Genomic DNA, 23,193 nt, shown 5'->3' on the forward strand with positions numbered 1-23,193 from the left:
GAGCCTCAGTTTGCTTATTTATAAAATGGAAACAGAAACCCTTCCTCACTGTGTGGCAGTGAGAGAGTTTGAGAGAGATTTAGACACTGTAATTGCTGCAAAGCACACAGGTGCTTAATCCCACTTGCTGGCTCTATCACCTTCTGCAGATATTAGATGATAGTCTGTTTCCTGGTCTTGCTGTACCCCACCAGCCCCTCTCCATCCCTCTCCAGCTGCCAAAGTTTCATTTCTTGGAAGCAAAACAGGTGCACAGCCACAGCAAATTCATGGTCTGCCACAGGGGGATTTGGGGGTTCACCCATGCTACCTGATTTCCAGACAAGCTGCCTGGGCACAGCAGTTCCAGACATGGGCCCACGTTCAAGACTGGAAAGCAAGACTGAAGAGTGAGGCCACTGGGGTCTGTTTCATAACCTCTGTGGCTTCATCTTCTTGATCTGCAAAACGGTTTCACATTCCTGGCCTGGGAGGCTCCCACTTCTTAGAAGAGCCACATAAGCAGCACTCCTTTCTGCTGCTGTCCTGGTCTCTTCCTTTGTACCCAGGCTGTGAGGTGGAGGGAGTCACAGAGTTGGTGCAGACATTCCAGACCAAATGGATCTGGGACCAGCAGGAAGGGCAGTGCTCCGTGCAAGGCTGGCCCTTGGCTGAGCTCAGCTTGCCAGCATTGACAGATGGCCCTGTGAGGAAGGGACAAAGCACAGTCAGACATCCAAGAGCAAAGGACTGTGTCCCCAGTGAACAGCAGCCAGGAGGTTTATTAAGCACTTGCTATGTACAGAGAATTCTAAGGACTCAGCTTACATTTTTGTGTTCATTCTTACAAACAACCCCATGAGGTCTATCTTTAGAGGTAAGGAAATCAAGGCACAGAGAGGTGACGTAGTGGTCCATGACACAGCAGGACAGTGTGAAGATTCCAGTCACAAGCGTGGGACACAGGGAGGCAAGCCGGGTCACTCAGCTCCATGGCCCTTCAGGGAAGAGGACCTAAGTGAGGAAATAAATGACAAAGGTGAAGCAGTGGGGTGGGTGGGGGGAAAGGAAGGGGCTATCCATCTCCACCAAGGTGACAAGGACAGGGGACAGGGTGGGTGGGTGAACAAGGACAGAGGCCACTCAGAGGAGAACTCAGGGGTCACCAACTGCAAGGGAGGGAGCAGGAGACAGGAGGAGAGTGGTCTGGACCACAGACCCAGCCTGGATCTGCATGCTGGGCACAGGAGGGTTGCCAGGTCCCTTCTGGAAGGTGGTGCCGCAGTATAATCCCTCTTGCTGGAACCTCTCCTAAGGAAATTCTCCCTTTCCTCCTCCTGCTGGGGGCCGAGGAACAAAGCGGGCAGCTTTGTCTCCTGGGGACTAGAGCTAGCGACCACACGCATTTCCTGAGAAAGGCAGGGCTGCTGGAGTGTATGGCACCTGCATCCCACTTTAGCACCTGGATGGAAGGGTGTGTTGGGGGGGTGAGTGTACAGGAGATGGGGTGGGAGAGGGGAGAGGAGGGCTAAGGGGCATCATGGGTGGCCAGTATCCCCCATTTGGCTAATGGTTCATTAACCATCCTGAGTTCATCTGCAACCCTTCATGGGCTGGATTTTTTCACATTATTTTATGTGCAACTGTCAATGTAGAACTCAGAATTGTGTTTGTGTGTGTGTGTGTGCATGCACATGCACACATGTATGCATGTGTATGTGTATATCTTTGGAATTTTTTCAACGGAGGCATAACCTACACAGTAAGAGTACACGAATCTTTTTGGGTTTTTATTTTACATTTGTCTGAGGTGGAGTCTTGCTCTGTCTCCCAGGCTGGAGTGCAGTGGAATGGTCTTGGCTCAGTCAGCCTCCCCCACCCAGGTTCAAGCAATTCTCTCCGCTCAGCCTCCACAGTAGCTGAAAATACAGGCACATGCCACCATGCCCAGCTAATTTTTAAAAAAGTTTTAATTTTTTTTTCTTAATTGCATTTTAGGTTTTAGGGTACATGTGAAGAACATGTAAGATTGTTGCGTAGGTATACACTTGGCAGTGTGATTTGCTGCCTTCCTTTCCATCACCGATATCTGGCATTTCTCCCCATGCTATCTCTCCCCACCTCCCTACCCCTCACTTCCCTCCCCTATTTCCCCCCAACAGACCCCAGTGTGTGATGCTCCCCTCCATGTGTCCATGTGTTCTCATTATTCAACAGCTGCCTATGAGTGAGAACATGCGGTGTTTGATTTTCTGTTCTTGTGTCCGTTTGCTGAGAATGATGGTTTCCAGGTCATCCATGTCCCTACAAAGCCATTATTTTTGATGGCTGCATAGTATTCCATGGTGTATATTGCCACATTTTCTCTATCCAGTCTATCATCGATAGGCATGTGGGTTGGTTCCAGGTCTTTTCTATTGTAAACAGTGCTGCAATGAACATTCATGTGCATATGTCCTTATAGTAGAACGATTTATAATCCTTTGGATATATGCCCAGTAATGGGATTGCTGGGTCAAATGGAATTTCTACTTCTAGGTCCTTGAGGAATCGCCACACTGTCTTCCACAATGCTTGAACTAATTTACACTCCCACCAACAGTGTAAAAGTGTTCCTATTTCTCCACATCCTCTCCAGCATCTGTTGTCTCCAGATTTTTTAATGATCGCCATTCTAACTGGCTTGAGATGGTATCTCAATGTAGGTTTGATTTGCATTTCTCTAATGACCAGTGATGATGAGCATTTTTTCATGTTTGTTGGCCTCACGTATGTCTTCTTTTGTAAAGTGTCTGTTCATATCCTTCACCCACTTTTGAATGGGCTTGTTTGTTTTTTTCATGTAAATCTGTTTTAGTTCTTTGTAAATTCTGGAAATCAGCCCTTTGTCAGATGGGTAAACTGCAAAAATTTTTTCCCATTCTGTTGGTTGCCGATTCACTCTAATGACTGTTTCTTTTGCCGTGCAGAAGCTGTGGAGTTTGATTAGGTCCCATTTGTCTATTTTGGCTTTTGTTGCCAATGCTTTTGGTGTTTTGGTCATGAAGTCCTTGCCCATACCTATGTCCTGAATGGTTTTGCCTAGATTTTCTTCTAGAGTTTTTATGGTGTTAGGTCTTATGTTTAAGTCTTTAATCCATCTGGAGTAAATTTTAGAGTATGGTGTCAGGAAGGAGTCCAGTTTCTGCTTTCTGTACACAGCTAGCCAGTTTTCCCAGCAAGATTTATTAAACAGGGAATCCTTTCCCCATTGCTTGTTTTTGTCAGGTTTGTCAAAGATCGGATGGTTGTAGATGTGTGGTGTTGCTTCCAAGGTCTCTGTTCTGTTTCATTGGTCTACATCTCTGTTTTGGTACCAGTACCATGCTGTTTTGATTACTGTAGCCTTGTAGTATAGCTTGAAGTCCGGTAGTGTGATGCCTCCAGCTTTGTTCTTTCTGCTTAGAATTGACTTGGCTATGTGGGCTCTCTTTTGATTCCACATGAAGTTTAAAGTGGCTTTTTCCAGTTCTGTGAAGAAGGTCATTGGTGGCTTGATGGGGATAGCATTGAATCTGTAAATTACTTTGGGCAGTATGGCCATTTTCACGATATTGATTCTTCCTAACCATGAACATGGAATGTTTCTCCATCTGTTTGTATCCTCTCTTATTTCATTGAGCAGTGATTTGTAGTTCTCCTTGAAGAAGTCCTTTACAGTGTTTGTTAGTTGTATTCCTAGGTATTTTATTCTCTTTGTAGGAACTGTGAATGGCAGTTCATTCTTGATTTGGCTCTCTTTAAGTCTGTCATTGGTATATAGGAATGCTTGTGATTTTTGCACATTGATTTTGTATACTGACACTTTGCTGAAGTTGCTTATCAGTTTCAGGAGATTTGGGACTGAGACGATGGGGTCTTCTAAATATACAGCCATGTTGTCTGCAAACAGAGACAATTTGACTTCCTCCTTTACTATCTGAATACCCCTTCTTACTTTTTCTTGCCTGATTGCTCTGGCTAGATCTTCCAATACTATATTGAATAGGAGTGGTGAGAGAGGGCATCCTTTGGCAGACTTCAAAGGGAATGCTTCCAGTTTTTGCCCATTCAGTATGATATTGGTTGTTGGTGTGCATAAATAGCTTTTATTATTTTGAGATACATTCCATCAATACCTAGTTTATTGAGGGTTTTTAGCATAAAGCGTTGTTGAATTTTGTCAAAGGCCTTCTCTGCATCAATTGAGATAATCATGTGGTTTTTGTCTTTGGTTCTGTTTATGTGGTGAATTATGTTTATAGACTTGCGTATGTTGAACCAGCCTTGCATTCCCAGGATGAAACCTACTTGATCATGGTGGATAAGCTTTTTGATGTGCTGTTGCAATTGGTTTGCCAGTATTTTATTGAAGATTTTTGCATCTATGTTCATCATGGATATTGGCCTGAAGTTTTCTTTTCTTGTTGAGTCTTTGCTGGATTTTGGTATCAGGATGATGTTGGTCTCAAAAAATGATTTGGGAAGGATTCCCTCTTTTTGGATGGTTTGGAATAGTTTCATAAGGAATGGTACCAACTCCTCTTTGTATGTCTGCTAGAATTTGGCTGTGAACCCATCTGGACCTGGGCTTTTTTTGGGTGGTAAGCTCTTAATTGCTGCCTCAACTTCAGACTTTGTTATTCCTTCATTCAGGGTTTCGAAATCTCTCTGGTTTAGGCTTGGGAGGATGCAAGGGTCCAGGAATTTATCCATTTCTTCAAGGTTTACTACTTTATATGCATAGAGTTGTTTGTGATAATCTCTGATGATGGTTTGTATTTCTGTGGAATCTGTGGTGATATCCCATTTATTGTTTATAATTGCATCTATTTAATTATTCTCTCTTTTCTTTCTTTAATTAATCTGGCTAATGGTCTATTTTGTTGATCTTTAAAAAAAAACAGCTCCCAGATTTATTGATTTTTTGAAGGCTTTTTTGGGTCTCTATTTCCTTCAGTTCTGCTCTGATCTTAGTTATTTCTTGTCTTCTGCTAGGTTTTGGGGTTTCTTGATCTTGTTCCTCTAGCTCTTTCAATTTTGACAATAGGGTATTGATTTTAGATCTGCCCTTGCTTCTCATGTGGGCATTTATTGCTATATCTTTTCCTCTAGACACTGCTTTAAAGATGTCCCAGAGATTCTGGTATGTTGTGTCTTCATTCTCATTGGTTTCGAAGAACATCTTTATTTCTGCCTTAATTTCATTGTTTATCCAGGCAGCATTCAAGAGCCAGTTGTTCAGTTTCCATGAAGCTGTGCGGTTCTGAGTTAGTTTCTGAATTCTGAGTTCTAACTTGATTACACTGTGGTCTCAGAGACTGTTTGTTATGATTTCCATTCTTTTGCATTTGTTGAGGAGGGATTTACTTCCAATTATGTGATCAGTTTTAGAGTAGGTGTGATGTGATGCTGAGAAGAATGTATATTCTGTGGATTTGGAGTCGAGAGTTCTGTAAATGTCTATTAGGTTTGCTTGGTCCAGGTCTGAGTTCAAGTCCTGGATAACCTTGTTAATTTTCTGTCTCTTTGATCTAATATTGACAACGGGGTGTTAAAGTTTCCCACTATTATTGTGTGGGAGTCTAAGTCTCTTTGTAAGTCATTAGGAACTTGCTTTATTTATCTGGGTTCTCCTGTATTGGGTGCATATATATTTAGGATCGTTAGCTCTTCTTGTTGCATTGATCCTTTTACCATCATGTAATGTCCTTCTTTGTCTCTTTTGATCTTTGTTGGGTTAAAGTCTATTTTATCTGAGATGAGAATTGCAACTCCTGTATTTTTCATTCTCCATTTGCTTGGTAAGTCTTCCTCCATCCCTTTATTTTGAGCCTGTGTGTATCCTTGCATGTGAGATGGGTTTCCTGGATACAGCACACTGAAGGGTTTTAGCTTTTTATCGAATTTGCCAGTCTGTGTCTTTTGATTGGGGCATTTAGCCCATTTACATTTAGGGTGAATACTGTTATGTGTGAATTTGATACTGCCATTTTGATGCTAGCTGGCTGTTTTGCCCATTAATTGATGCAGTTTCTTCATTGTGTCAATGCTCTTTACTATTTGTTACATTTTTGGAGTGGCTGGTGCTAGTTGTTCCTTCTATGTTTAGTGCTTCTTTCAGGAGCTCTTGTAAAGCAGGCCTGGTGGTGATGAAATCTCTGAGTAATTGCTTCTTCATAAAGCATTTTATTTTTCCTTCACTTATGAAGCTTAGTTTGGCTGGATGTGAAATTCTGGGTTGAAAGTTCTTTTCTTTAAGACGTTGAATATTGGCCCCTACTCTTTTCTGGTTTATAAGGTTTCTGCTGAGAGATCTGCTGTAAGTCTGATGGGCTTCCCTTTGTGGATAACCTGACTTTTCTCTCTGGCTGCCCTTAGCATTTTCTCCTTCATTTCAACCCTGGTGAATCTGAAGATTATGTGCCTTGGGGTTGCTCTTCTTGAGGAATATCTTTGTGGTATTCTCTGTATTTCCTGGACTTGAATATTGGCCTGCCTTGCTAGGTTGGGGAAGTTTTCCTGGATCATATCCTGAAGAGTATTTTCCAGCTTGGATTCATTTTCTGTGTCACATTCAGGTACAACTATCAAACATAGATTAATTCTTTTCACATAGTCCCATATATCTTGGAGACTTTGTTCATTTCTTTTTACCCTTTTTTGTCTAATCTTGCCTTATTGTTTCATTTCATTGAGTTGATCTTCCACCTCTGATATCCTTTCTTCTGCTTGGTCAATTCGGCTGTTGAAACTTGTGTATGCTTCGTGAAGTTCTCATGTTTTTTAGCTCCATCAATTCACTTATATTCCTCTCTAAGCTGTTTATTCTCCTTAGCATTTCATCAAATCTTTTTTCAAGGTTCTTAGTTTCTTTGCATTGGGTTAGAACATGTTCTTTTAGCTCACAGAAGTTTATTAACCATCTTCTGAAGCCTGTTTCTGTCAATTCATCACACTCATTCTCCATCCAGCCTTGTTCCCTTGCTGGTGAGGAGATGTGATCCCTTGTAGGAGGAGAGGCATTCTGGTTTTGGGTGTTTTCATCCTTTTTGCACTGGTTTCTTCCCATCTTTGTGGATTTATCCATCTGCCATCTTTGTATTTGTTGACTTTCAGATTGTGTCTCTGGGTGGATGTCCAGTTTGTTGATGAAGAAGCTATTTCTTTCTGTTTCTTACTTTTCCTTCTAACCATCAGTCCCCTCTGCTGTAGGACTTCTGAGGTCCACTCCAGGCTCTGTTTGCCTGGGGATCACCTGCAGTGGCTGCAGAACAGTAAGGGTTGCTGCCAGTTTCTTCTTCTGCTTTGTCCCAGAAGGATACCCACCAGATGTCAGTCTGAGCTCTCCTTTATGAGGTGACTCTTTGGATATATGGGGGTCAGGGAGCTCCTTCAGGAGACAGTCTGTACTTTATAGGAGTTCAAGTGCTGAGTTGTGAGCTCCATTTTTCCATTCAGAGCTGCTGGGCAGGTATGTTTAAGTCTGCTGCAGCAGAACTCATAAATGCCTTTTTTTTTTTTTTTAACCCCAGGTGCTCTGTCTCAGGGAGTTAAGACTTTATTTATAAATTTCTGTCATGCTGCTGCCTTTTTCCAGGGCTGCCCTGCCCAGCGAGGAGGCAGCCTAGTCACAGTTTGCCTGCAGTGGCTTTGTTGAGTGGTTGTGGGCTCCACCAAGCTGCTGTGTGAACTTCCCTGCAGCCCTGTTTATAGAAGTATAGTTAGAACTGCCTCGGCAATGGTGGGCTGCCTCAGGAATGGCGGACTACCTCAGTAGTGGTGGACTTCCTTGGTAATGGTGGATGCCCCTCCCCCACAGAGCTGGACTGTCCTGGGTTCAGCTGTGCTTGCTGTGAGACTCTCAATCCAGAGCGTTTCAGATTGCTGTTTTTTATGGTGGTGGGACTGGCCGAGCCTGATCACCTGGCTTCCTGCTTTAGACCCCTTTTTTTTTTTTCAGTTGAACAGGTGACTCTGTCTCCCAAGCATCCCAGTCACCAGTTGAAATGGCACCCGGATTTGTGTAATTTCTTGTGTGTAGACCCACTGCACCAGCTGAAACAGCTGCTGGAGGCTTGTGGCGCTTTTTCACCCAGGAATCTCCTGGCCTGGCTCCCTGTTTCAGTCCCCTTTTTATCAGCTGAATGAATGACTGTCTCTCAGGCATTCCAGTCACCTGTTAAAAAGTTGCTGGAATCTGTGTGATTTCCCTTGCAGCGAACCTCTGCACTGGCTGAAACAGCTGTGCAGAGATTCATGGCGCTTGTTTGCTCAGGAATCTCCTGGCCTGGCTCCCTGTTTCAGTCCCCTTTGTATCAGTTGAATGGGTTACTCTGTCTTCCAGAAGCTCCAATAGCCAGCGAAATGGTGCCCAGACCCATGTATTTTGTGCGGAGACCTGCCATGCCAGCCAAAACAGTCACACTGGTGACCCGTGGGGCTCCTCTGCCTGCGAATCCCCTGATCTGTGGGCAATAAAAATCCACCTGGAAATGTGGCATCCACTCACACTCCACGCTTTTGCTGGGAGCTGCAATCCTGAGCTGCTCCTAATCAGCCAACTTGGATCCTCCTCCTAAAAATATTTTAGTAGAGATGGGGTTTCACCATGTTGGCCAGGCTGGTCTCGAACTTCTAATCTCAGGTGATCCTCCCACCTTGGCCTCCCAAAGTGCTGGGATTAGAGGTGTGAGCCACTGCATATGACCTTGATAGCGTTTTACACAGGTGTATACCATGACCCACATCAAATTCAGACCTTGGCTACTCAAAGTGTAGTCCTTGGACCAACAGCACTGGCCTCTCCAGGGATCACCTTCTGGGTCAGAATCTGGATTCCACTGAACAAGACCCCAGGGAAGTTGTGTACTTGGTAAAACAGGTATGCTGGCCAAGGACACAGATGGAAGTCCCTAAGCCTGAGGGCAGATGCCTGGCCCCGGGGCCTGGAACAGGCTCTGAGGTGCTGTCACCTCATTTGTCACCAGCATTTGGAGACCCCACATTTCACGATTCCCAGAAGAGCCTTTCCAAACTCATCAATTCATTGTTGAGGGGAAGGGACCATCCCAAGTTCCCACTGCAGGTCACTAATAGATCCAGGGCACCAGTGGTCCCAACCAGGCCTCTTACCCCAGGACTTTACTACTTTGAACCTCAACCTATCCATCTGCAAATAAGCATGAAGATCTCCATCCAATCCACCTCCCGTAGCAGTGGGAGTGTATTGTAGATGCTGAGTCTTGCCCTCATGTGGTGGGGGTGCCTGGCACTTCCTCAGGCATCTCCCTGCACTGTCTCATTGGAGCCATGCAACAAGCCTATAAGGCAAGAACTGTTTGTATCACATTAATATCAACATATTAACATCAGGCCAGTGGTGGTGGGGGTGGCTCATGCCAGTAATCCCGGCATTTTAGGGGGCCCAGGTAGGAAGACTGCTTGAGCCCAGGAGTTGGAGACCAGCCTGGCCAACAAAGCAAGATTCCTGTCTCTAAAAAAAATTGGCCAGGTGTGGTGGCTCATGCCTGTAATTCCAGCACTTTGGGAGGCCGAGGTGGGCAGATTACAAGGTCAAGAGATCGAGACCATCCTGGCCAACATGGTGAAACACCGTCTCTACTAAAAATACAAAAATTAGCCAGGTGTGGTGGCTCATGCATGTAGTCCTAACTACTTGAGAGGCCAATGCAGGAAAATTGCTTGAACCCAGGAGGTGGATGTTGCAGTGAGCCAAGATTGCTGCACTACAACCTGGTGACAGAGCAAGACTCTGTCCCCAAAAAAGAAAAAAAAAAAAAAATTAGCTGGGTATAATGGTTCATGCCTGTAGTCTCAGCTATTCAGGAGCTGAGGTGGGAGGATCACTTGAGGCCAGATGGCCGAGGCTGCAGCGAGCTTTGATCGTGCCATGCCACTGCAATCCAACTGGGGTGAGAGATGGAGATCCTGTCTCCAAAAAATAATAATAATAATAATGTCAATAATACTGTGCCATTTTACAGGAGAGAAAATAGAAGCTCATGGAAGTTAAGCAACTTGCCACAGAAGCTACTCGGGGAAGCCAGGACTTGAACCCAGACAGTCTGACTCCAAAGCCCTAATTAATTTTAACCTAAATCTCCAGGAAAATGAGCAACATAGGATGTCCAGCCCTCCAGGAAACTAGTTTAAGAAACAAAGTGCCTTTCTTTTCTTCTGTACTTGGGGTGGAGGTGGGGTTGGGGGGATAAACAACAATCATGCATGCACATGATTTAAACAAAAATTCAAAGCATCCAAGGACTTCACAACAAAAAACTGGTTTCCCTCCCACCCCACTGCCAGATCCCAGTGATCTTGCCTGAGGCAATCCCTTTGATTCATCCCTTGTATGTCTTTTCAAGATACGCTCTGCACGACCTGACACACCTGGACACATACATTGACTTTCCCACTCACGTGAATGTGAGGGCATTCTCCCTTCAGACCTGGTCCTGGTCCTTACTGCCCTGCATTGATCCCATCAGCCCATAGAGGCGGCCTCACGGGTTATGGTGTGGGATGCCCTGCAACCCCCTGGCCACCCCACGCTGCTGCGCACACAGCTTGTGGAGCCAATACCTCACACTCCTGGCAGCGCTTCTGCAAGACACCTCCCAGATATGGGATCGCCCCACCTGGGTGTGGATGATTTTGACCTTGACAGAGACAACGGATATTTCTTATCTACCAGCCTTGGACAGGGCACAAGATGTCTGGCACCACCAGTGCCCAGATCCTGGGTGGGGAGGGGAGAGGCCCAGAGTACGAAGGACAGCCCTTTCTAAGAAACTGAAAGTGAAACCAGAGAAAGGTGTGGGTAAGTGTAGGAGGCTCCTTGGAGTGAGGGACCTGTCTGTGTAGCTCTTACTTCTGCAGAAGTAAGAGCCAGGAGCCCCTCTCTGATAGTCCTGGGGTGACAGTCCTGTCTCCCACAACCCCCAGCCCTCTAGACTTGAGCTTTACATTGGGCCAGAGCCTGGCAGGTGGCAGAAGTTTCCCCATGTCCCAACTGAAATTAACAGTTATATGGCACCATTGTATCAGGCCACGCTAGTGCCAACCTCCCTTGGGCCATACAGGGCCTTAAGTTTATTTATTTTTTGAGATGGAGTGTTGCTCCTGTTGCCCAGGTTGGAGTGCAGTGGCACAATTTTGGCTCACTGCAACCTCTGGCTCCCAGGTTCAAGCAATTGTCATGCCTCAGCCTCCCTAGTAGCTGGGATTACAGGCATGAACCACCATGCCTGGCTAATTTTTGTATTTTCAGTAGAGATGGGGTTTCACCGTGTAAGCCAGGCTTGTATTGAACTCCTGACCACAAGCGATCCACCCACCTTGGCCTCCCAAATTGCTGGGATTACAGGCATGAGTCACTGGGCCTGCACCTTTGATTTTTTTTTTTTTTAATTATTTTTCATGTATTGAAGGGGTGTACCTGTGAGTTTCTGACATGCCTATATTACATAATGGTGAAGCCTGGGTAATTCCTTATTGTGAGTTATCAGAATCCTGTGTTGAATAGGACATGGCAGAGTTTTTTCCATGAAAAGCAAATTTGGGGACCAGGCACGGTTGCTTGCGGCTATAATCCCAGTGCTTTGGGAGGCTGAGGTGGGTGGTGGATCACAAGGTCAGGAGTTGGAGACCAGCTTGGCCAACATGGTGAAACTCTACCTCAACTGTCACCAATTAGCTGGGTGTGGTGGCATGTGCCTGTAGTCCCAGTTACTTGGGAGGCTGAGGCAGGAAAATCACTTGAACCCAGGAGACAGAAGTTGCAGTGAGCAGAGATGGCACCACTGCACTACAGCACAGGTGACAGAGTGAGATTCCATCTTAAAAAAAGAAAAAAAAAGAAAAGAAAATTTGAATTTGGACTGTTGCTGATTACAGATATTTTTAGAGAATAATTCAAAACAGTAAATGTGGATGATGGAATCAATAGTTATGATGCAAATCGGCTGAACATTTCCAATCCACAAGGAAATTTAGTTAACAGTCTTATGTGCAGCATTTTAAGAGAGTAATCAGAATCCTGACTGATGGCATCACATCAGGACCACCAGACTTATATAAATGTCATATAATTCTTCGAATACATTAATAACTTTTTTTGTTGTTCTTTTTTAAGATGGAGCCTTGTTCTTTTGCCTAGGCTGGAGTGCAATGGCACAATCTCAGCTCACTGCAACCTCTACCTCCTGGGTTCAAGAAATTCTCCTGTCTCAGCCTCCTGAGTAGCTGGGACTGCAGGCATATGCCACCACATCAGACTAATTTTTGTACTTCTTTTCTTTTTTTGATGGAGTTTCGCTCTTGTTGTCTAGGCTGGAGTGCAGTGGGTGTGATCTCAGACCACTGCAACCTCCGCCTCTTGGGATGAAGTGATTCTCCTGTTTCAACTTCCTGAGTAGCTGGGATTACAGGTGCCTGATACCACGCCGGCCTAATTTTTGTATTGTTAGTAGAGACGAGGTTTCACCATGTTGGTCAGGCTGGTCTTGAACTCCTGATCTCAGTTGATCCACCTGTCTCTGTCTCCCAACATGCTGGGATTACAGGCATGAGTGACCATGCCCAGACATCAATAACATGTTTATACAAATATAACTTTGGCAGATATTTAGCATAACAATCAAAATTACAAATCATAACATATTCGATTTGCATAAATGTATAAAATTTTTGGAACATGTATATCAACAACATATCCATAAATATAACTGAGATGAGATCTGTCACCTCATTTGACAATGCTCTCCCACACAGCATCACCACATTTGACAATGTCCACCCATACAATCTACCAACTAAATTGAATCATTTAGTATCTTTACAAGATGAGAAATAAATTCTTTAGACTCCCTGAGGGAGCCAGCTGAAAAATCCCAAGGTTAATTTTAAGCCAAAAAGACCTGATTTAGGACTTTGATGCTGGAGAAACCCATCAAAGATGCCAAGTTTGAAAAGACTTGATCAAAACAAAATCACAGTTCACTATTAGAAGAATATTCATTTAACCAGAGACTTCAAAAACAATACAGAAAGTTCCATGGATATAAAAACCTTAGCCATTTATGTGTGTGTGTGTGTGTGTGTGTGTGTGTGAGTGTCTACAGAGTCTTGCTCTGTTGCCAGGCTGGAGTGCAGTGGCATGACCTCAGCTCACTGCAACTTCTGCATCCCTGATTCAAGCAATTCTCCTTTCTCAGCCTCCTGAGTAGTTAGGACCACAGGTGCAGGCCACCACGCCCAGCTAATTTTTGTATTTTTAGTAGAGATGGGGTGTCACCATGTTGGCCAGGATGGTCTCAGTAAATCAACCTCATGATCCATCCACCTCAGCCTCCCAAAGTGCAGGGATTACAGGTGTCAGCCACCACTTCTGGTGAAACCTTAACTCCTTTAAAGCTCAGTTTTGCTAAGTAATCAAAAAGGGTACTTGAATTTCATCAGAAAAAGGAAGAGTGTGTACAGAGTTATGGGTGTACACACATAATGACATTGGTCATATCTCCACTGGCCACATGATTGCACATTAGAATGGCATCTTTAGTGACCAGAATGCCAGTGTTATAGAAGGTATAGGAGGCACTCTTGGACTTGAGACAAGAACATTGTTGTGTAGAAATGTCATTGATTGTGTTAAAATTATTCTCTGTGGGCCAGAGAACACATAGCATGGCCTTTAGAATGAGATGGGCTTTGATTGGATGCAAGGTCTCAACACTTACTAGCTGAGTCACATTAGACAAAGTGCTTCATCATTCTGAGACTCAGTTTTTTGGTGGTTTGTTTTTTGAAATGGGAGTTTTGCTCTTGTTGCCCAGGCGGGAGTACAATGGTGTGATCTCAGCTCACTGCAAACTCCACCTCCCAGGTTTAAGTGATTCTCCTGCCTCAGCATCTTGAGAAGCCAGAATTACAGGGATACACCACGACGCCCGGCAAATTTTGTATTTTTAGTAGATACGAGTTTTCTCCTTGTTGGTCAGGCTGGTCTCTAACTCCTGACCTCAGGTGATCCGCCCACCTCAGCATCCCAAAGTGCCGAGATTACAGGCATGAGTCATCATGCCCGGCCTAAATAACGTTTTTAAAAGTCACATTGTCCTACAATATCCATTTCTCTTGCATATTTAGGAAATTGAGGTTTTTTTGTTTTGTTTTGTTTTGTTTTCCGAAAACATGCTGACCTATGGGAAATAGGATGCAAAATGTGCATGAATATTTTAGACACAGTTTGAAGTTTACAAGAGATTTCGTGTTGGGGAGGCTGCTTGCTACAAGCTCCCAAAGCTCATCTTCCCTCAGCAGAAGCCATGAGGCAAGAAACTTTGGGGGGCACCAGAGTCTTGGGCTTTTAGCATAGTGTGTTCTGGTCTTTATAGTTTGAACCCACGGCACAGAGAGGTCATGGGTCTCTGGCTTCCTGTGACCTTTGCCTTCCTTGCCAAAAGAAAATGTGACCCTTTAAAGCAAGAAACTTGAGGGCATGGGTTACCCCAGCCCTGGCATCTGCCTAGAGCTAGAGAAGAAAGGAACAATGGTCCTCCAGCTACCTCACAGGGCTGGCACAGGTGGTCACTGCCCTGTGTGGATCACACAGCTGTGTTGGGCAACCTGAATGCCATCTGTGGGAATGCAAGGAGGAAAATACAAAAGTCTCTACATGAGCTCTGAGAAGGCAGATGCAGCAGAAACCTCCAGGAGGTAACTACCCAGTATTGTACCTATGGTGGAGAGAGAAGATATTGGTGATTATGTGTACTTACACTCTAGGGTAACCAGGTGGCACTATGACCTCGTCTGTGGCTCTGAAAAGGAAGATTTGGAAGGAGTTCTCACAGCTGTTTAACAAGCCCCTACTATTTGCCAAATCACTCACCCCTGGCAACAACCTAAGGAGCTGGGGATTCTTATTACATATCTTTTATAGAGAAGAACATGGAGACATAAAGACATGAATTATCTTGCCCACATCACTCAGCTAATAAATGGTGGAGGCCGAATAGGACCTAACAGTGTGGCTGCAGAGCCGACATGCATTGATTGAACAAGTGTGTATTGAGCACCTGCCATGTCCAAGGCCTTGTGTGATTAAATACAATTATGATTGCCGGGCGCGGTGGCTCATGCCTGTAATCCCAGCACTTCGGGAGGCCGAGGTGGGTGGATCATGAGGTCAAGAGATCGAGACCAGGCAGGAGGCAGAGCAGGAGAATTGCCTGAACCCAGGAGGCGGAGGTTGCGGAGAGCCGAGATCGCACCATTGCACTCCAGCCTGGGTAACAAGAGCGAAACTCCATCTCAAAAAAAAAAAAAAAAAACAGTTATGATTAATAATATAACAATGACAAATCACTGACACTTTGTAGACATAAGGTTTTCTCTTTTGTAGATTTCAGGCACAGAACTGTATATCCAATAATAGTGAAATTGATCCCACTAGTTATGACAGAAATGATCATACATTTAAATGAGTTGGGTGTTTTAGAATCCTTGACAGAAACTGAATGAGGAATGAAATTGTTTCCATTTCATGCAAAAGGAAACTGAGGTGAAGGAGTAAATTAATTTTGCATGGCATGAAGTAGAAATTCAAAGTATAGGAATTTGAACTTGGTTCTTACCTTTTCTGAGGTCACCATGCTCTTGATCACTATAGACTCAAGCATCACCTTGTTTGTCCACTCATTCAAGAAAATTTTTTAAACATTTAATTATCTAATAGATTGGCACTCATCACGAGCTTCTGTTCCTATTCTGCAAGTGGTGAAGCCCTCTACTGTCCTGACCCCACAGTTCCTGTCCTATGACCAGGGCCAGCTCACGAAGGAGATGCAGCAGCACTTAAAGTCAGTGCCATCCCCCATGTGAGTACTTGAGGAAGGTGAATGAGTGCAGATAGATGGGGCCCTGCACCCTTGAACATTTCCTGGGTCTCTGCTGCCCCACATCTCACAGGGGGCCATGCTGGGGGAGGCACAGGCATTCACAGTACTGGTTTTCCTTTCATGCAAGTGGCTTAGGGATAGGGTAGAGTACTTGACTTATTTGGATAAAAACCACTATCTTGGTCAGAAACTCAAAAAGAGTAATTGCTGGCATGTTAACCTAAAGAAAAACAACCAGAGAAGTGCCCAGTGGTACTTCAAAAGGCTATTTATTATCCTGAAAAATTTAGGCAGGAGTTGTGGCTCATGCCTGTAATCCCAGCACTTTGGGAGGCTGAGTCAAGTGGATCCCCAGAGGTCAGGAGTTCAGGACCAGCCTGACAAACATGGAGAAGTCTCGTCTCTACTAAAAATGCAAAATTAGCAGGGCAAAGTGGCACGTGGCTGTAGTTTCAGCTAGTTGGGAGGCTGAGGCAGGAGAATCACTTGGACCTGGGAGTCAGAGGTTGAAGTGAGCCAAGATTGTGCCACAGTACTCCAGCCTGGGTGAGAGATGGAGACTGTCTTTAAAAAAGAAAAAAAATATTTTGCAAAATTTGAAACAGAAATCAAAATCAGCAGCTTCTAAACTAAGTTTAACATGATTCATAATTAGAAATATTTTATATTACATATATAGCTCTACATTTTTGAATAAAATTAAAAAATCACATTTATTTTACAACATGTAATACCTTTTTTATTCTCCTTTGTTTTGAATGCTCTGTGCAGTCTACAAAAAGTCCAACAGTAATAATTAAATTATTCATTAAATTAAACATTATCCTGGCATTTAAAATGATTTCATAAGATCTTTTGTTTCTGAGGTTATGTGTGTGTATATCTATATGTACATGATCTTGGCTCACTGCAGCCCCCACCTCTAAGGCTGAAGTGTTTCTTTTACCTCAGCCTCCCAAGTAGCTGGGACTACAGGTGCATGCCACCATGCTTGGCTAATTTTTGTATTTTTAGTAGAGACAGAGGGTTTCACCATATTGGCCAAGCTGGTCTCAAATTCCTGATTTTGTGATCCACCTGCCTTAGACTCCCAAAGTTCTAGGAGTACAGGTGTGAGCCATTGTGAGGGGCCCAAGATAAAAAATTTTTTAGCAATCTACTATTAAGAGAAAAACACTGGATATGAAAGAATATTCATAGTTTTATCCTATCTGTCTAAATAAGGATTGAAAGAATACACATACAAATAAGTTTACTTTTTTTGGTAATACTTTGCTGCATTGTCTGAATATTGACAATCAATATGTATTATGAAGTTCCATGGCTAATATAAAGTACTCACTGTGTGTGCCAGGCCCTGGGCTCAATGCTCTACATGCATTTCTATTTCGTTTCATTCTCTCCACAACCTGAAGTAGTATAAGCAACTCATTTTACAGAGTTGAAACTGAGGCTCAGAGACTGAAAGTTAAATGCCTGAGGTTGCAGTTAATAAGAGGCAGAGCTGGAACTGAAACTTACATGTCTTACAACCAGTTTATGTTTTGACAGTAGGCTAGTCTGCTTCACAGAGCATGGAATAGATGGTGCATGCCTGCTAGGACGGACCAGGATCATTATAGGTAATAAGCAGCACCCAAAAATGGAAATTTACAACACTGAAGTCTCTTTGTCTGATCATGCTTTACATCCTCCATGGCTCTCCTGGGTCCTGTACTGCACATCCCCTCATCTGCCACCAAAAATCCCCTCATCTGCCACCAAAATAAAGGAGCAGCCTCTATATGGGATCTATCAGTGGCTCTAAGAGAGAAGGGAAAGGGTGGCTAGTCTCAATGGCTTCCAACTCTTTTGCCTTGAGGTGACACACTTCACTTCCACTCACATCTCCTGAGTCAAAGCAAATCCCATAATTACCTCCACCTTCAAGGGGCCCAGAGAACCTGAAATACTTGGTGGACTCCATTAGGGCCACCATATGGTGTCAGCCTGTGTGGGAGACTGTGGAGGGGCAGAGGAGGAGAGTGGGGAATTGATAGGAAATGACAGCAGGACGGAGTCATCTCAGATTTGCTTTATCCGCATCCAAGTGGAATTTGTCCCAGAGCTGCACAAAATCAGCAGCAGCATGATCAAACAGAGTAAACTTCAGAAAAAGCAGGTTGTTCAGATGTGATCAGTAGTGAACTCAGAATCAGCTGAGTGACATTGAGTTAGTAAATCTCTGACTGCCTCAGTTACCTTGTATGATAGTGGTGAAAATGGGAACATTGAGAGAGTTGACTTGGAAGGATATCAGGAGTATGAACATTCAAAATTTTAGTTCCTTTAAGTTAAATCCAGGCACTATCTTTCCTGCAAGTCTCCTGTTTCTTTCAGATTGCACAGGTGAGAGTGCTCAGATTAGGGCTGGAGGTCATAAAATATTGGCTCCCACACCAACAGTTCCCCTGTGTCATGCATGCATTCTGCACATTTTCCTGTGCTAAACACAGTCCCAAAACATCATGGAACTGATTCTTCCTCTTTGTTCCAGTGACCCCGGCTGACTCAAGTGCTCATTTAATGACCAGGAAACAGAGGTCTTAGAGTGATGCTCCGTGAGGCCCCAGGCACCAGCTGCTGCCCTGTCAAAGTATGAGGCAAGTGACAGGGCATCATCTGTGGGGGCAGTGGTCAGCCAGGCTTGGTGACTCTACTTGGTGGACAGATGATCCTACACCTGCCACCTCTGGTGGATCCACTGCCTCCGTGGCTGTTTGTCCTGCTGATGCTCCAGTGGCTGCCCCAGCATCCCAGCCTAGGCCCAGAGCGACTGAAGACAGACCTGGACCCTGGGGACCCAGGAGTCCTACAGGACTAAGCTGTCCCCAGGAGTCCCCAGACCCTCAATCTTATCAAGGACCTAGGAGCCCTACCCCCTGGCCCTCCATCATCAGCCATAAATGATTTGCTGCTATCATCATCACTGCCTTTAGTGGCCAAAGACCTTCCAAGATGCCAGCTCTGGAAAGAAAGATGTCCTTGGGAGATGATGACACTCGGTACACAGGTGCTCAATACGTCGCTTATTCCTATCCTGTCTTTGACACAGCCATTGTGTGGAAGGAAACCGCCCAGGGTTGCACAGCTGGTCTCAAATCTAAGGTGTCTGGCCCTGCCTCCATGAAGGAACTGCCTGCAACAGAGGTTGACCCTGGCTTTGAGGAGCATTTCCTGGGCTGCATGAATCGCCCCCCTGGCTGGAGGCCCCAAATTCTACTCATATTCTCCTTCCTTGCCCTGTCTCTGCTTGGACTATAATCAAGGTGACCCCAGCAACCCTTCATGGACATCATGTTACACTTTGCCATTAACTTTTGAGCTAATCTGACTTCAACACCCACTTACTTGGTCTCTCCTTTTACAACCAAGACAAGCCAAATCTGGGGCTCTTTATGCAAGTGAGAGGATATGAATAGAATTGAATGCCATAGTTGTGTTGTCCCTGTTTTGTTTTTGTTTTCCTTGTGTCTCAGAGTTGTTTTTCTATTTATGGTAAAGGCATTGCTTTCCATTTGTAGCATGAATAAAATATTTGCAGTTTAAAATAACTTTATGTCATAGTAAATTGTAAGGAGATTTAAAGCAGTGATTTTCAGCTGCGAGAGCCCTGAGTATGTTTGAGCACACTCTGTGTGATTGGGCAGAAGCAGGCCTTTGTGAAGTTTAGCTGAGGATAGGTCCAGGAAAGATAATGGACAGTGGGGGGTCTGACCTGATCACCAGACCCCTGGGTCCTACTCACCAGCTTGGCACTCCCTAGCCATCACTCATGATGCTGCCAAACCCTCTGGGTATTGTGGCCAAATCCCCCAGGAGAGAGGCCGATGAACCTTGTCTCTTGAAATGCACAGATTCCTTGTACATCCCTGGGAGCTCAACCATGAGAGTCAACTTGGTTTTCTCCCCCTCATTAGGATTCAGAATTAAAAGTCCACCTTCACAGGCAGTAAGATAATAAACATAAGTGACACCATCACCCTGTTTCAGATGTTAACAAGTCTAGGTGTGTTAGGGGTGATTTGAGACCACACAACCTTGTGCCACACAGTGGAATTCCCTGGCCAGAGGGAGACATTTGATTGCCATGTTATGATCTTCTCACTGAATGTAAAGGCAGTCTTGTTTCACTTTGGATTCTTTCTTCTATTCATATTTTATAAGGGCACTTGTAATTTCCAAGGATATAATAATTTTTTGTTAGCTTTTAATCATTGACTTCTAGCACAATTCTGTGATCAGAAACCTGCTGTGTGATTGGATTTGTCTGAAATATATTGAGATTTGCTTGATGAACAAAATAAGTAAGGTTAATTTTTGTAAATGTACCACGCATGCTTAAAACCAGTGTAGCTCCAACATTTGTTGGTGAGATAGAGGATGATGGATGGATCGCTGTATGGATGTGATGGAGATGGTTTACTATTGGGACTTTCCACATCCTTCTGATGTTTTGTTACTTAGAATATGAATGGCTGAGAGGGGGCTGTGGAGTGTCCCATTCTGCTTGTGTGTGAGTTTCTTCCTGCCATCCTGCCATCATTTGTTTCTTATGTTTTGCAGCCAAGACTGACCATGAGAAACCCTGGGAGCTCAGGAAGGAAGGAGCCGCCCAGAAGCAGGGACAGGGAGCTGGTGGAGAAGACCAGAAATCTGGTCTGTGAAGGTTCCAGAGAGCCTTGGGAGGTGTGTGGGGGGCTGAGATGGGGTAGGGGCATTGGAGGATGTGGGTATTCCATGGAATGTCCACTGTGAGGTACCAGGTTCTGGGGCCAGAATTGGTGGAGAGGGAGTATAAAGACCCAGGGTTGCTTAGGCAGCATCCAGACAGGAGAGGTGTGGCAGAAACCAGAGCCCTGGTCTCTAATTGCTCCTGAGCTTCCTGCTTTCTTGCACCACCTGTCCTGTGGCTTCCTTGATAGACTTTCTCCCTGACTTGTAGCTGAACCTCCCACTTGCCCTTGAAGACTTAGTTTGAACGGGATCCTTTCCCAGACCCCATCCTCCAGGTGCCCAACATCCCCCCTTCCCCTTCTTCCCCTTCCCTTTCTGTCCCCCTCCCCAACCCAGATCCCAAGGCATCCCCATCCCCTTTCCTCCCCCAGCCCTAAGTCACACCCACTTCTGTCCTGGCCACCTCAGGGTGCCCTGAGAGGACCAGGACATGCGGGTGTCATGGCTGCTCTTTTGGCTCCTCCTGGGGTTTCCCAGCCATCAATCCACCCATAAGAATAGACACTAGACCCATGGAGATTGTTATTGGGCTGTGTCATGTGGCAAATTAAACAGTGCAGGCCTGTAATTTCAATGCTTTGGGGGTTAAGGTGGGCAGGTCACCTGAGTCCAGGAGTTTAAGACTAGCCTGGACATCAGAGACAAATCCCATCTCTACAAAAGATTCCAGAAGATTAGTTGGATACCCACTGCACTCTTGTCTCAAACAGAATAAACCAAAACAAAGTGAAATGTCATTTGAGTTTCTGCCATCTGCTCTGATGACTTTTTAGGAACTTCTGAGTCATGCGTATCTTCTGCTCTTGGGGACTGCCTCTAGGGAGTCTGTGTCCAGTCAGTGTGATGGGAGCTGAGAAGCCCATCAAATGAAGAGGAAAGGGCTGCACCTGCTGGGAGGTTTGCAATATGGGAGTCACTAGGAGTGACATGACCAGGATGTGAATGAGGACTGTATTGTCCTTTGTTTTGTAAAATGTGTATGGTGTAGATCATTGATTGACCCAAAGGAGAAAGAGTCTTAAAGTACTTATGTTATCCAAATATAAAGAAATGACAGGCCAGGTGTAGTGGCTTATGCCTGTAATTGGGAGGCTGAGGCTGGCGGATCAGTTAAGGTCAGGAGTTCCAGACCAGCCTGACCAACATGGTAAAACCCTGTCTCTACTAAAAATATACAAAACAGCCAGGCATGGTGGCAGGCGCCTGTAATACCAGCTACTCAGGAGGCTGAGGCAAAAGAATGGCTTGAACCCAGGTGGCAGAGGTTGCAGTAAGCCAAGATTGTACCACTGCACTCTAGCCTGGATGACTGAGGACACTCTCAAAAAAAAAAAAAATGATAATTTTTTTTTTTTTTTTTTTTTTTTGAGACAAAGTCTCCCACTTATCTCCCAGGCTGGAGGACAATGGTATGATCTCAGCTTACTGCAACCTCCACCTCCCTCGTTCAAGTGATTCTTCTGTCTAAGCCTCCTAAGTAGCAGGGACTCCAGGCGTCTACCACCATACTTGACTAATTTTTGTATTTTGGTAAACATGAGCTTTCACCATGTTGGCCAGGCTGTTCTGGAGCTCCTGACTTCAGGTGATCCACTAGCCTCAGCCTCCCAAAGTGCTGGGATTACAGGCATGAGCCACCTTGCCTGGCCTTTTTGTGATTTTTTTTAGATCATTAGCTATTGTTAGTGTTAATATAATTTATGTGTGACCTAAGACAAGTTTCCTTCTTTCAATATTGCCCAGGAAAGCCAAAACATTGGATATGTCTGCTTTACATAAAAAAAAAAAAGAAAAGAAAAAAAAAATTCTACATTTGGAATGCCTAAAAACACTACCAGCCATGCAAAAAACATGAGACTGGTAAATTCCAATCTTTTTTGAAGCAGTGGAACCCCTGGTGATATGTGAGGGGTGTGGTTACATCTTGGAGGAGGTTGATGGTGTCTAAAGATCATCACTTTTTACTGAAATATTGTAAATGTCACTGACCTTTTCATTATTTCAACTATCAGTATTCCAGGCCATCAGTTTTCCACCTGATTATCTGTATCCAGGGCATGACTTTCTTGGTGTTCTGCAGATGCTTATCACTATTGTGTTTCTGGGCGTTTCTACAGTTGGCGTTTTCCTCCAAAAAATTAGCTTGTGTGAGAGTATACTAACTTCCTGTAGAGGTAATCACACATAAGAAATTATTTAAAACAATTCATGGTTCTGGACTTTATTATGAATATTAGGTTTTACCAAAAACATCAGGGAAATGATTTACTAGCATAAGAATTATAAAAATATCTGCCATTTACATTATGAAAATTAAATAGGTTGGTGTTTGTTTAATAGGATGTCAATAGAGCTTTGGGTCAAAAATAAGTTAGTTTGTTTGTTTTTAACCTTTGTGCTCTTTATCAGAAATGGAGTATGAAGTTTTGGCACTTAAATGGGAAATTCTGTCTAAACTTTTCTGCTTTATAATTCTATCGTATGGCTGAAAAGAAAG

The 23,193-nt window shown here is 44.3% G+C and overlaps 1 protein-coding gene across 1 annotated transcript in view; it reads right to left on the bottom strand.

Annotated features, from left to right (window-relative positions):
* LOC105719156 (uncharacterized) overlaps positions 1–23,193 on the bottom strand; it is a 114,817-nt gene that overhangs the window by 80,769 nt on the left and 10,855 nt on the right. Inside the window, exons 2-4 of the mRNA XM_064375364.1 lie at positions 22,686–22,862; positions 808–993; positions 311–683 (exon numbers count right to left, since the gene is read on the bottom strand). The gene's annotated coding sequence lies outside the window, so the exon portion shown is untranslated. The remainder of the gene's footprint in view (positions 1–310; positions 684–807; positions 994–22,685; positions 22,863–23,193) is intronic.

This window comes from Aotus nancymaae, unplaced genomic scaffold, assembly GCF_030222135.1.
Source record: "Aotus nancymaae isolate 86718 unplaced genomic scaffold, 86718_ANA_hifiasm-v0.15.2.pri h1tg000012l, whole genome shotgun sequence".
In the NCBI taxonomy this organism is placed as follows: domain Eukaryota; kingdom Metazoa; phylum Chordata; class Mammalia; order Primates; family Aotidae; genus Aotus; species Aotus nancymaae.